The sequence below is a fragment of the Microtus oregoni genome, unplaced genomic scaffold (genome assembly GCF_018167655.1).
Source record: "Microtus oregoni isolate MIOR12 unplaced genomic scaffold, Mior012 000035F_ref0000213, whole genome shotgun sequence".
NCBI lineage: Eukaryota > Metazoa > Chordata > Mammalia > Rodentia > Cricetidae > Microtus > Microtus oregoni.
The window spans coordinates 1242750-1255549 of record NW_024543094.1 but is presented as its reverse complement, the minus strand read 5'-3'; the positions used below and the strand labels follow the sequence as shown (position 1 = coordinate 1255549).

The 12800-nt window shown below is 37.2% G+C and overlaps 1 protein-coding gene across 1 annotated transcript in view; it reads right to left on the bottom strand.

Moving 5' to 3' along the window:
- The window catches only part of Sugct (succinyl-CoA:glutarate-CoA transferase), a 674235-nt gene that overhangs the window by 527954 nt on the left and 133481 nt on the right, over positions 1 to 12800 (bottom strand). The window lies entirely within an intron of this gene.

The following is a 12800-nucleotide window of genomic DNA, read 5'->3' as shown; positions in this document are numbered from 1 at the left end:
ACTATAAATATAGCTATCTATTCTTCAATTCCATCAAAGACCCCAGACGAATATAATGATGTGGGATGTGCTTCTTTATATGTGTTGCTTTTATTGGTTGATGAATTTTGGCCAATGGCTTAGCAGAGCAAAGCCAGACAAGAAATGTGAACACAAACAGAGAAACAGAGTAGGTGGCGTCAAGGAGACACTATGTACCTGCCGAAGAAGAGAGACACCAGAACCTTACCAATAGGCCACAACCTTGTAGTGATACACAGATTAATTAAAATGGGTTAATTTAAGATGCAAGTGTTAGTTAAGAAGAAGTCTGAGCTAATAGGCCACGCAGTGTTGTAATTAATATAGTTTCTGAGTGATTATTCAGGTCTGGTTGGCCAGGAAATGCATGAGCAGTCTCCTTTTACAAGTGATGCCTAGGAAAACACAAATACAAGGATGAATGAAATGATTAAGGCCATCCAGTATTTGAAATCCAAATTAAACAAAGAGATAAAAACAGTGAGGTAAAATTCAAGCTGACATGAAAATAAAACTGAAAAACTTAATAACCCAAATATAAAACTCAGGGGAAATGCCTTATCCATAGAATGGATCAAGAACATCAGTACTGAAGAAAAAGTAATTAGCCCATACAAGAAAAGAATATGAAAAGCTTTTAAACATAGTAAAGGAATACACAGGAACTTTGGGATACCATAAAAAGTACAAAGCCTTAAAACATAGACATAGATAGGGAAAAGAATCCTTGGGCAATGGCATAGACAAGATCATCAACAAAATAATAGAAGAAAACTTCTCCAAACTAAGAAGAGGCATACCTATACAGATTCAATGAGCACACACAACACCAAGTAAAAAGACTAGAAAAGAAACTGACCACACGAAAATAATACATAAAGCACTAAACATACAGAACAAGAAAAGTAGTGAAATCCACAAAGAAAATCATAAGTCACATATAAAAGAAAATACACCACAATAACAGCTTTTTTTCCCTGCCAAAAAAAAAAATCTTTGAAAGTCAGGAGTACCTGGAAAGATGTACTGCAAGTTCACAAATACCACAGCTGCCAGCACAGACTGCTTTACACAGAAAAACTATTATCCATTGTTGAAAGAAAAACAAAAACTTTCTATGACATAAGTATGATAATAGAATTAATGTACACCAAAGCAACCCTATGGAGAATACTGAAAGCAATACTCTAGAATGACAAGAAGAACAAGCACAGTCAAGAGACTTAAAAAGTAAACGAATAACACCATAGCTACTGAAACACAAATATGACTAGGAACACTAACAGCAAAAAAGCAACAAAATTATTCAATCAATATACACCTTCACTAATAACTTGAAATATTACTTACCCCAATTTTCAAATATAAAGAAATACAGTAGATGAACAGATTAAAGAAGCAAAATTAATATTTCTATTGTCTACAAGATATTAAGCTTTAAATGAGAGATCGCCTAAGAGAGAAAGACTGGAAAAAAGCACCCAAGGAAATGGCAAACAATAAAATAGACTTCATACTAAAACTAACCAGAAGCAACAAAGAAGAAATTTCATTCTAATCCAGGGAACAATTAACCAAGAAGACATTATAATCATAAACATATAAGAACAAAACTCAGATGAGCCAAATTTCATAAAATGCATATTACTGGAATTAAAGACAAATATTGACACTAACACAATTATACTACGGAATTTAATTATCCCACTGTAGCCAGTATAATGTTCATCTGGACAAAAAATAAACAAGGACAATTTAGAATTAAATGATGTCATACATCAAATGGGTTTATCAGATATCTACAAGATATTCCACTAAAACACTAGTGAATATTCACTCTAATGAGAAAGCCACTAAAATTCCATTAAAATAGAGCATATCCTGGGACATAAAACAGATCTTAACAATATCAGAAAAGTGGAAATAGCTCTGTGTATATTATCTAACTATAATTTTTAAAAACAAAATTCAAGGCAAACAAACTTCTAATAAATATAGAAAAACATAGACATTAAATAATTCATTACTGAATGATGAATGGATCAATGAATAATTTTTAAATTTTTAAATTTCTGTACTAAATGGAAATTAAAATCATAATACAAGAAGGCCCCTGGGACACATTAAAAGCAGTCATAGGAAGAAAATTATAGCTCTAAGTGACGACATTAAAAAGGAGAAAGTACAATTAAATAACTTAATGATGCAACTCAAGACTTTTTTTTTTTTTTTTTTTTTGGTTTTTCGAGACAGAGTTTCTCTGTGGTTTTGGAGCCTATCCTGGAACTAGCTCTTGTAGACCAGGCTGGTCTCGAACTCACAGAGATCCGCCTGCCTCTGCCTCCCGAGTGCTGGGATTAAAGGCGTGCACCACCACCGCCTGGCTTACAACTCAAGACTTTTGACAAGCAAGAGCAAGCCAAACCCAAATCCAATAGATGGCAAGGAATAATAAAACTCAGAGAAGAAATAAGTGAGATCAAAACAAACAAAAAATACAGTAGAAAGAATAAAAAAATCTAAGAGTAGTTTGGAGAAGGGGTTGTTTTGTTTTATTTTGAGAAGATAAACAAGATTGACAGATTCTTGGTCCAGCTAACCAAAATGAAGAGAGGACCCAAATTAACAGAATCAGAATGAATAGTGAAAGATTACAACAGACCCCAAAGAAATTTCAGGATATCGTAAGAGAATACTTTAAAAATTTGTACTCCATTAAGTTGGAGAATGTGAAAGAAATGGATGAAATTCTAGATTCATCAAAACCACTGATGTTAAACCAAGAAGAGAAAAACAATCTGAACAGACCAATAAATAACAAAGGAGTTTGACGTGAAAATAAAAATCCCTCTGAGGGAAAAAAAAAAATGCCCAGACACAATTGCATTCACAGCAGAATTACACCAGATTTTCACAGATCTACAACTAATACTTCCTAAGATTTTTTTTTTTATTGAGAAAAGGAAGAAAGAAAAAAAAACAAGTTTCCACCTCCTCCCAGCCTCCCATTTCCCTACCCCTCCTCCCACCCTTCTCCCCCTCCTCCCATCGTTCTCCCCCTCCCCCAACTCCTCTCCCCCTCCCTCTCCAGTCCAAAGAGCAGTCAGGGTTCCCTGCCCTGTGGTAAGTCCTAGGTCCTCCACCCTCCGTCCATATCTAGGAAGGTGAACATCCAAACTGGCTAGGCTCCCACAAAGCCAGCACATTACGTAGGATCAAAACCCCGTGCCATTGTCCTTGGCTTCTCATCAGCCCTCATTGTTCGCCATGTTCAGAGAGTCCAGTTTTATCCCATGCTTTTTCAGTCACAGTCCAGCTGGCCTTGGTGAGCTCCCAATAGATCAGCTCCACTGTCTCAATGGGTGGGTGCACCCCTCATGGTCCCGACTTCTTTGCTCATGTTCTCCCTCCTTCTGCTCCTCCTTGGGACCTTGGGAGCTCAGTCCAGTGCTCCAGTGTGGGTCTCTGTCTCTATCTTCATCCATCACCAGATGAAGGTTCTATGATGATATGCAAGATATTTGTCATAGAAAGGGAAGGAGTACTTCCACATTCTTCTATAAAGCCAGTATAACTCTAATACCAAAAGTTAACACACTTTGCCCCCACATACAAAAATGTTACAAGCCAATAACCCTAATGAATGTATGTTAAAACTGGTCGCAAAATATTTGCCAAAAAAAGATATTGAAAGATCATTCATCACAGTAATGTTAGCTCTATCCTGAAGATGTTAGGATGGTTCAACATATATAAGTCAAAAAATATAATCAATATAATATAAATTTTCTTTTTTTTTCTTTTTTTGGTATTTCGAGACAGGGTTTCTCTGTGGTTTTGGAGCCTGTCCTGGAACTAGCTCTGTAGACCAGGCTGGTCTAGAACTCACAGAGATCCGCCTGCCTCTGCCTCCCGAGTGCTGGGATTAAAGGCATGCTCCACCATCGCCCGGCATAAATTTTCTTAAAGGCAAAAAATCACATGATTATCTCATAGAAGAAGATAAGTATTTGACAAAATATAGCATGCCTTCATAATAAAAGACCTAGAAAGCATAGTACTGGGAAGAACACATCTCAACCTACTAAAGGCTACATATGACAAACTCATAGCCAACATCATCCTACTGGAAATCGAAATTGAAGCAATTCCATTAAAATCAGGAAAGAGATAAGACTGGCCCCTATCACCACTCCTCAATACTATACTGCTTGAAGCAATAACTGGAGCAATAAAGGGGGAAAAAGTAAATTAATGAATACAGTAAGAAGAGACTTAAGTCAAATTACTTCATTTGCATATGATATGATATTGTACATAAGAGACCCTGTAATTTCTATGAGAAAACTTCAAGAAACAATCAACAATTTTAGCAAAATGATGGGGGGGGAATCAAATTACAAAAAATCAGTAGCCTTTTTAAATATCGCCAGCAAATATGCTGAGAAAGAGATCATGGTATACTCTTTTTACAAAAGTCTCAAAGAAAATAAGACATCTAGAAATAAACCTAATTAAGGACATAAAAGATTTCTACAATGAAAACTGCAAATCTCTGAAAAAGAAAGTAAGGCACTATAAAATAGAAAGATTTCTCATGGCAATAAATTTTGAAAATGACCATTCTACCAAAAGCAATGTACAGACTCAGTGAAATCTTAATCAAAATGCTTATGATATTCTTAACAGAAATAGAAACAAATCCTATGATTCATATGGAACCACAAAAGACCCAAGATAGCCACATCAATCCTCAGAGGAAAAAAAAAGAACAATGATGGCAAGATTACCAATGGAGACATCAAGAGATATTAAAGAGCTATAGCAACAAAAACAGTAAGGTGGTGGCCCAAAAACAAGCATGAACACAAATGCAATAAAATAGAAGACCCAAAACAAACATAAGTACATGGACCTATAGCCATCTGATATTTGATGATGTCAAAAACAAATACAAAAAGAAGACAGCATCTTCAACAAATAGTGCTAGACATCAACAGGAAGAAGGATAAAATGAGAACCATATCTATCACCCTGCACAAAAAAAAAAATGAACTCTAAATGGATCAAAGACCTCAATATTATACCTGAAAGGCTGAAATGCTAAAAGAAAATATGGGTACCCTTCAAAATACAGGTGTAAGAAAGGATATTCTGAATAGTAATTTAGTTGTCCAGGAATTAAGTCCAACAAATGTTAAAACCTCATAAAAATTTTTTTATTTAAATTTATTTATTTATTAAGGATTTCTGCCTCGTCCCCGCAACCGCTTCCCATTTCCCTCCCCCTCCCCCGATCAAGTCCCCCTCCCTCATCTGCTCGAAGAGCAATCAGGGTTCCCTGACCTGTGGGAAGCCCAAGGACTGCCCACCTCTATCCAGGTATCTTAAGGTGAGCATCCAAACTGCCTAGGCTCCCACAAAGCCAGTACGTGCAGTAGGATCAAAAACCCACTGCAATTGTTCTTGAATTCTCAGTATTCCTCATTGAGCACTGGACAGAAAAAAAAACCTCATAAAATTAAAAATCTTCTATACAGTAAAGAGAGCCTTTAGCTCCCTAAAGAAGCTGGGATTACAGGCATAAAACAACCATGACTGGCTTATATTCCTCACAAGTGAATTAAGAACTGATTCTTTCAGAACAACAACTAGATCTCAGAAAAAAAAAAAACATTTAGGAATAGATAACTTATTTTGGTCAACCTATGTTGAAAGGTATTTCAAGAACCAGGAGGAGGGGAGGGTCATAAACAAACATATATTCACGATAAGTAAGGCACCAAAGACAAACCAAAGCAACAAATACATCCAATCCCACTATGGAAACCCAACAGTTTTACTTGACTTACAGGTGATAGGTTACTAACAATAATAGTAGTGACTTCAAAATAACTGTATTATCAAAAATCTCACTCTAGCATGGATAATGATTCCCTTCTAACTACACAGATAGAGTCATCAACCTCTCCCCCAATGCTTAAGGCAGCCTTCTATTTCCTAAATAACCAAGCATCTCCCAAAACGATGAAGAGATGGGGCAAAATTACATATAGCTGGGAACGTGGCTGTATAAGGAAGTAGCTGGTCTCTTAGGCAAGAATCTAATGATCACTTTGTCCTGTCCTTTGCTGGGGGAAAGTCAACAGGCCCACACTCAAGGGTCTCTTATTAGTTAGCACTGTTGCTCTGAATAAGATGGTATCAATTGTTATACTCAACATAGCATTCTACAAAAACAAGAAAATAGGAATAAAAAGAATTTTATTTGTACGTGTCATACTTCTCTTTTTAGTTTGAGGTTTTAGTAAGGATAAAAGCACAGGTAATGCACTGTTAATGTGAGTGGTTTATACACATTATCAGTTTAATCCTCATAGTGACCGTATGAGAGAAGTACCATGATGATCGCATTTTAAAAAAGAGAAAACGAGGCATAAAGTTTAATAGTCTGTTCAAGTTCACAGACCTAGTAAGTAAACAAATGAGCCAGATCTGACTCAGATCGTCTGGATTCTATACTAAATTACATACAAAACCAAACTCTTAAAATTTGAATGATCTCATTAATAGAAAAGTTTAAAAGGATCTATTTGGGAAAAAAAATAGTGTTTGATCATCTTTTAAATTAGGTAATTTAGTAAGCTTCCCAGTTAAGTCTGATTCTTTGTTATGTAATACTCAGTGTAGTATTTACTCAATGTTATCTGTTTTTCTATAAATATGATTTGGCCTCTACTCCAGTGAAATTAGGAATAAATTTCAATCAAAAATATTTTGCCTGTAATCACTGAAATCCAATAAACTTGTTATACAATTTTTAAATCTCAATTTCATTTATTTAGAAAAGATAAACTGTATTATCAAGTCTTCTTTGTCAGAGTCTTTGAGTTGGACAATAGGAATATTTCCATCCCTTTGAATGAGCACTAATGATAGGAAATCAAATTGGTGTTTGTTTTGCATACAAATCCAAAGGAAAAATAGATTTGCATTAAGCACAATAATTTTATCAATCCATTTGAATAAAACTAGATGTGTAGGAACTGGACATCAAATTCAGAAAGTAAGACCTGACAGCAGAACAAAGTACAATTTCAAAAGCTTATTTAGGATAACACCTCAGACATCATTTTTACCATGAACCACTGACCCAGTCAATCAGAGGGCTCAAAAACTGATTAAAAGCTACTAGTATATGTGACGAGTAAGTAGAAATGTGAAACGGTAGCATGTAATGATGCCATGTTATTCCTATGTTATGTCTTTACATGTCTTAAATAAATATTACTTGATGTTTTCAATAAATTTAATTCATCAAAATGTATGTTTGTATAACAGTGTCAACAACAGCGGTATTTAAAGGTACTGTGAACAATATAAGAACTAGTTTTATTGATTCCTTTATTCACTTAGCATATATTTAGTAAGTATTCTCAACTGTCATTTCTCAGTAAATGAGGGTTTAGAATTCATAATAAGAAGTGCAAATCAAATAGAGATAAAAAGTGGAATTTGAACTGATACTTTGAAAGGATTTAACCCGACAAAATCAAGGAAAAGGGCTCTCTGAGTGGAAGTAATAATATGGGCAAGGTCACAAAATGGACATCTCATGGGTGTTGTTGAATGAATAAACGGGTAAATGAATTAGAATAAAAATGGAAGCAAAGCATTGATTTAATGATCAGGACATCACAAGTGAACATTAAGTTGCAGTGGCCATAACACAGCGAGTGTAATTCAAAAAATAATGGAGCCTAAGGAATGAATGAAGAACGTGGGAGGCCACGGCAATGTGGGGAGGAAGGAGAGCAGCTCCAGCAAGTGCACAGGAAGAATAAAGGGTTTGTTGTTGTGAACAACAGAAAAAAACAAAACATACTAAATATAAATTCATCTAACTACGCAAGCAGAAAAAGAACACTTGAAGGCACATAATCCTATGCAAGAAGTAGGAGAAAGAAAAATAATGTACAAGTTAAGCTCAGCCTAAGTTTCAGCAAAGCTTTTCTGGCTCTCTCAAAGGAGAGTCATTGTTTTCTGGACTTCTGTCCACCAGAACACAAACATAAGGAAGCAAAGATCTCATGGCCATGTGTTTGCAGCCCTCTCTCCAGCATCAGGAACACCTTGGACACGCTGTAGGCATCTGGTAACTGTTCAACACACTAGTGAATAGGTGACAGAACAACAACTTTATTTTCTTTCAGATGTGAGTCATGGTGTAGAAATATTTCAGCAGAAAAGGGGAAAGTTGGGTACAATTTCCATAGAAGACAGAGGCATAATAAAGCATAGGCATGGACTAAGAGCAGGCTGAAATTTACCTCTTTTCTTTCTTTAAATTTTGTTTCTTCCCATAAAGATCAAAGAACAAGTCTCCTTCATTATATACTAGACTGATAGATGAAGTCTGAAGTAGAGAGTATGTCATGATCTGAGGCCCCATATTCAGGCTAAAGAGAGCATCAAGCTTGGAGAACAAGAAACTCTAGGAATCAAGACTCAGGCTACAAAAAGTCTATGATGATATTAAGGACACTGGGTAGGTAAAACGACTCTTCTATGAAGTCAGAAGTGGATAAATGTTTATCAGGCACCATTTTGAGAAAGAATGAGTCTTCTTTTGGGATGAATAATGGGTTCTGCAAGAGAACACTGGACAGCTCAAAAGCTGAGCAGTTAATGAATTCTGATTCTTATTGATCTCTACATTTCCTTGACTGTTTCTAGAGTCCAAAATGTCATTTTTCCTACATAAAGTTATTGTTGTCTTTGGAGAAGAATTACAATCCTGGCAACAAAGTATATAATGTGGGATTCCCCGCTGTATGCTGTGAATACCATTGGTTACTAAAGAAGCTGCTTTTGGCCAATAGCTTAACAGAGTAAAGCCAGGTAAAAAATCCAAACAGAGCTGTACAGAGAGATTAGGTGGAGTCAGAGAGATGCCATGTAACAGACACCGGAACCTAACCAGTAAACCACAAGCCTCATAGTAAAATATAAAATAATAGAAATAGGTTAATTTAAGATGTAAGAGCTAGCTAGAAATACGCTTAAGCTATTGGGCCAAACAGTATCTCAAATAATATAGTTTTTGTGTGATTATTTCAGATCTGGGCAGACAGGAACAAACGAGCAGCCTCTGACAAGAAATAGAGAAGAGAAGTCACAAAGAGGGATTCAATGCTTTTAGCTTGAACTGTAAATTTACTTCTAGAAATGGCTTTCTTAATAAAGAAAGACGTTCGGTTTGTTGGTTGTTTGTCCATGAGAGGATTAAATTGATTTAAAAGTGCACTAGGATGTCCAAGTAGCAATAACTAAATGTAGCTACAATCCAGTTATGGGAACCTGAGATTTTATATGCTGTGTCTGTTAAGGAGACAGATGGTGGCAGTTGAAGAAAAGATAATCTGAAATTATCCTTCAGATATGAGCTTTAGTAGGAAAAAAGGCCTCATAACCAGAGGGTCACGGTTGAGCTTGAAGTGAAGAATTGGAGAAGAACAGTGCATCATATCAGAGACTGCATAATGGGCCTTGAAGAGAAAAAGAGATTTTCTTTTTTATCTTTTTGTTGTGGTGGTTAACTTTTTTATTGTTTTTAATGAGCAATATATTTTTCTCCACTCCCCTCTCTTTCTGACCCCTACTCTCTCCCAGGATCCCCACGCTGAAAAAGAGCTTTTCTTTAAAGATCTAGAAAAGAGCTTCATTAGGAGAATATGAGAGATAGCTAGATACCACAGAAAACGTAGCAGGGACAAAGGGAAGAAGGGAGTTTGCAGAGAAATCCTCCAAAGGGCATATTTTGCCTTGTATAGGTTTTGAGAGGGACTTGTAGGAAGTGCCATACCATATTATTTAGTCTGGTTTATTCTACATGACTTCAGATACTGGGCAGACCTATAAATTTCTCTTGTAATTCTGAGGGGGCAGAGCTATAAGGCCAAAACACAGCAAAACATAACTCTGTCTCAGAGACAAAAATGTGGGATCTGGTCTCTTAGACTGGTTAGCATCTTAAAATAACAGGCACCTGACCTAATGAGAGACCCACACTGGAGCACTGGACTGAGCTCCCAAGGTCCCAATGAGGAACAGAAGGAGGGAGAACATGAGCAAAGAAGTCGGGACCACGAGGGGTGCACCCACCCACTGAGACAGTGGAGCTGATCTACTGGGAGCTCACCAAGGCCAGCTGGACTGTGACTGAAAAAGCATGGGATAAAACTGGACTCTCTGAACATGGCGAACAATGAGGGCTGATGAGAAGTCAAGGACAATGGCACGGGGTTTTGAACCTACGTAATGTGCTGGCTTTGTGAGAGCCTAGCCAGTTTGGATGTTCACCTTCCTAGATATGGACAGAGGGGGGAGGACCTAGGACTTACCACAGGGCAGGGAACCCTGACTGCTCTTTAAACTGGAGAGGGAGGGGGAGAGGAGTTGGGGGAGGGGGAGAAGAATGGGAGGAGGGGGAGAAGGGTGGGAGGAGGGGGAGGGAAATGGGAGGCTGGGAGGAGGTGGAAACTTGTTTTTTTTTTTCTTCCTTTTCTCAATAATAAAAAAAAAATGAAAAAAAAATGAAAAAAAAAAACAACTCAAAAATGGTGAACAAGTTTTCTGTTTCCTGCATTAAAAATTCTCGTGTCAGGATGTTATTTTCTCTTATGATGAGGTGAGTGGTAACTTCAGTACTCAATTTACAATGAGTTCAACGAAAGGGAGATTAACTGGGCACGAGTGCACACACCTGCCATTAGTAATTGGAAGAGTTATGCAGGCGAATCATCAGAGCCCAGAAGTATGCAATTGCCTGCAAGACTTAGCAAGAGAAGATAAGGGAGAGGTGGAGATAAAGAAGAGAAAGAGAGGGAGGGCAGGGTTGAAATGAAGGAAAATAGCAATAGGAAAGAAAAAGCAGAAAGAAAGAGAATGTGGGAAGGAAGGAGGGAGGAAGGGAGGGAGGGAGGGAAGGAGGGAGGGAGGGAGGGAGGGAGGGAGGCAGGGAGGGAGGGAGAGAGGGAGGAAGGGAGGAAGGAAAAAGAGCTAGGAAGACTGTCTTGACTGAGCCTGTCCAAAAAGGGATAAACTCCAAAAGATATGCTCCTGTTGCTCTGGAAAAGTTAGCCTCCAGGATCTTTGCAGCATCCCGAGTGAACTTGGGGGAGACCTCTGAGTACCAGATCAGTTTTCTAACCCAGCAAATACCTAGACTGTATCTTTGAAAGCTAGCTATAGAACAGAGCTAAGGTATTTCTGGACTCCTCTCCCTTAGACACTAAAAAATAATAAATTTTTGTTATGTTAAGCAGTATTTATGCAAACTTTCTGGTAATTTGTTATCTGGAAATAGAAATTTGATAGATAAAAATGTGGACAATTATGGTCCAACTGGGAAATTGAAGGGAACATGAGTCTAAGGGCAAGTCACTAGAGTTTACCAAAGAGGGGGACAATAAAAAGGTTATAAAGTTTGGAAAATAACAGAAAGGTTAGAGGCCAATGGAGAAAGAAGGAAGAGAATAGAATGCAAGTCAAATACTCAAGTGAGTTAAAGGACAAGACTGAGAATCTTGTCCTCCAAAAGTGTAGCATTCCTACACTTCCAGTAGAGGAATGGAGTAGACATAAGGAAAAAGATTTGAAGTTAATAGGAAGTAGAAACCTCAAGCACAAATACAACGTCAAGTTTGGCACTGAGAAGAGGAAAGGGAGAGACTGTTGAATAGACTACAGAGCCAAATCTCCAAGCGCATGGTGACAAGTAAAGCTTATCTATGATGCTACCCTTTAAAACCCAACTTTCCTTACACTAAAGAATTTCATCCCTTTCAGTAGACTTTCCATTGTGTTCCCAAGTTCATGAAGAAAGGTTTTATCATCCAGGCTTGTCAAAGAACTTTTAAGTAATGGAACTAAATAAAAGACCCTGCATGTAACAACAGCTTTCAAACCAAGCCATGGCACAAGAGCAAATGTGACTGACTTACACTATGTCTACATCTGCTCACTGGCTAGCCTCCAGCTCTGTGTATCTGAAGATGATTTTTATGATCCACCTTGCAGTTGACACAGTCCTTGTCTGGCTTGCTCATACTACTGAGGGCTGTGGAATGCTCCCAGACTAGAGAGCAGACCGACTAGACTACAACACATAGCTATGTTCCTTAGTAATGATTCCTCAAAGAGATATCATGGGAGGTTTGAGAGAAAGTACAACATCAGGTGTAAATTAGAACAGGAAGTCATGATGTCAGTGATGAAATGATTCAGCATATCATATATACGTTAGGTCATTACACCTCAAAAAAAATTCCATGGAATGACTGCAAGTATTTGACTTAGTAAAAACAAATGGATAAGGAAGAACTCTACACATGCAAGAGAGTGAAAATGTGTTTTGTATCCTTAATTACTAATTCCTCTTCTTTTTTTTTGAACATTTTAGAATTTTGCATCTTATTTTACTTCAGCAAATGCTTATTGGATGGTTACTTTGTTCAGGTGTTATGCTAGGTGCCAAGCTATAGTGGTCAACGGGAATAGGTTAGTATTATTATCCCGTGAAAAGATATACTCAATATATTCTATGATCTTGTGACATGGGAAGGTTATACATAGAACAGAAACAAAGATGCTTATCCCAAAGCTAAGTTTTCATGGCAAGTACATTCTTTTCACACCTCCACCCTCTGTGTCCTAAGCATATACAATGCTGTTAACAAATGTTACTGCTATATATGGCCTTCTTCATAAATTAGGGA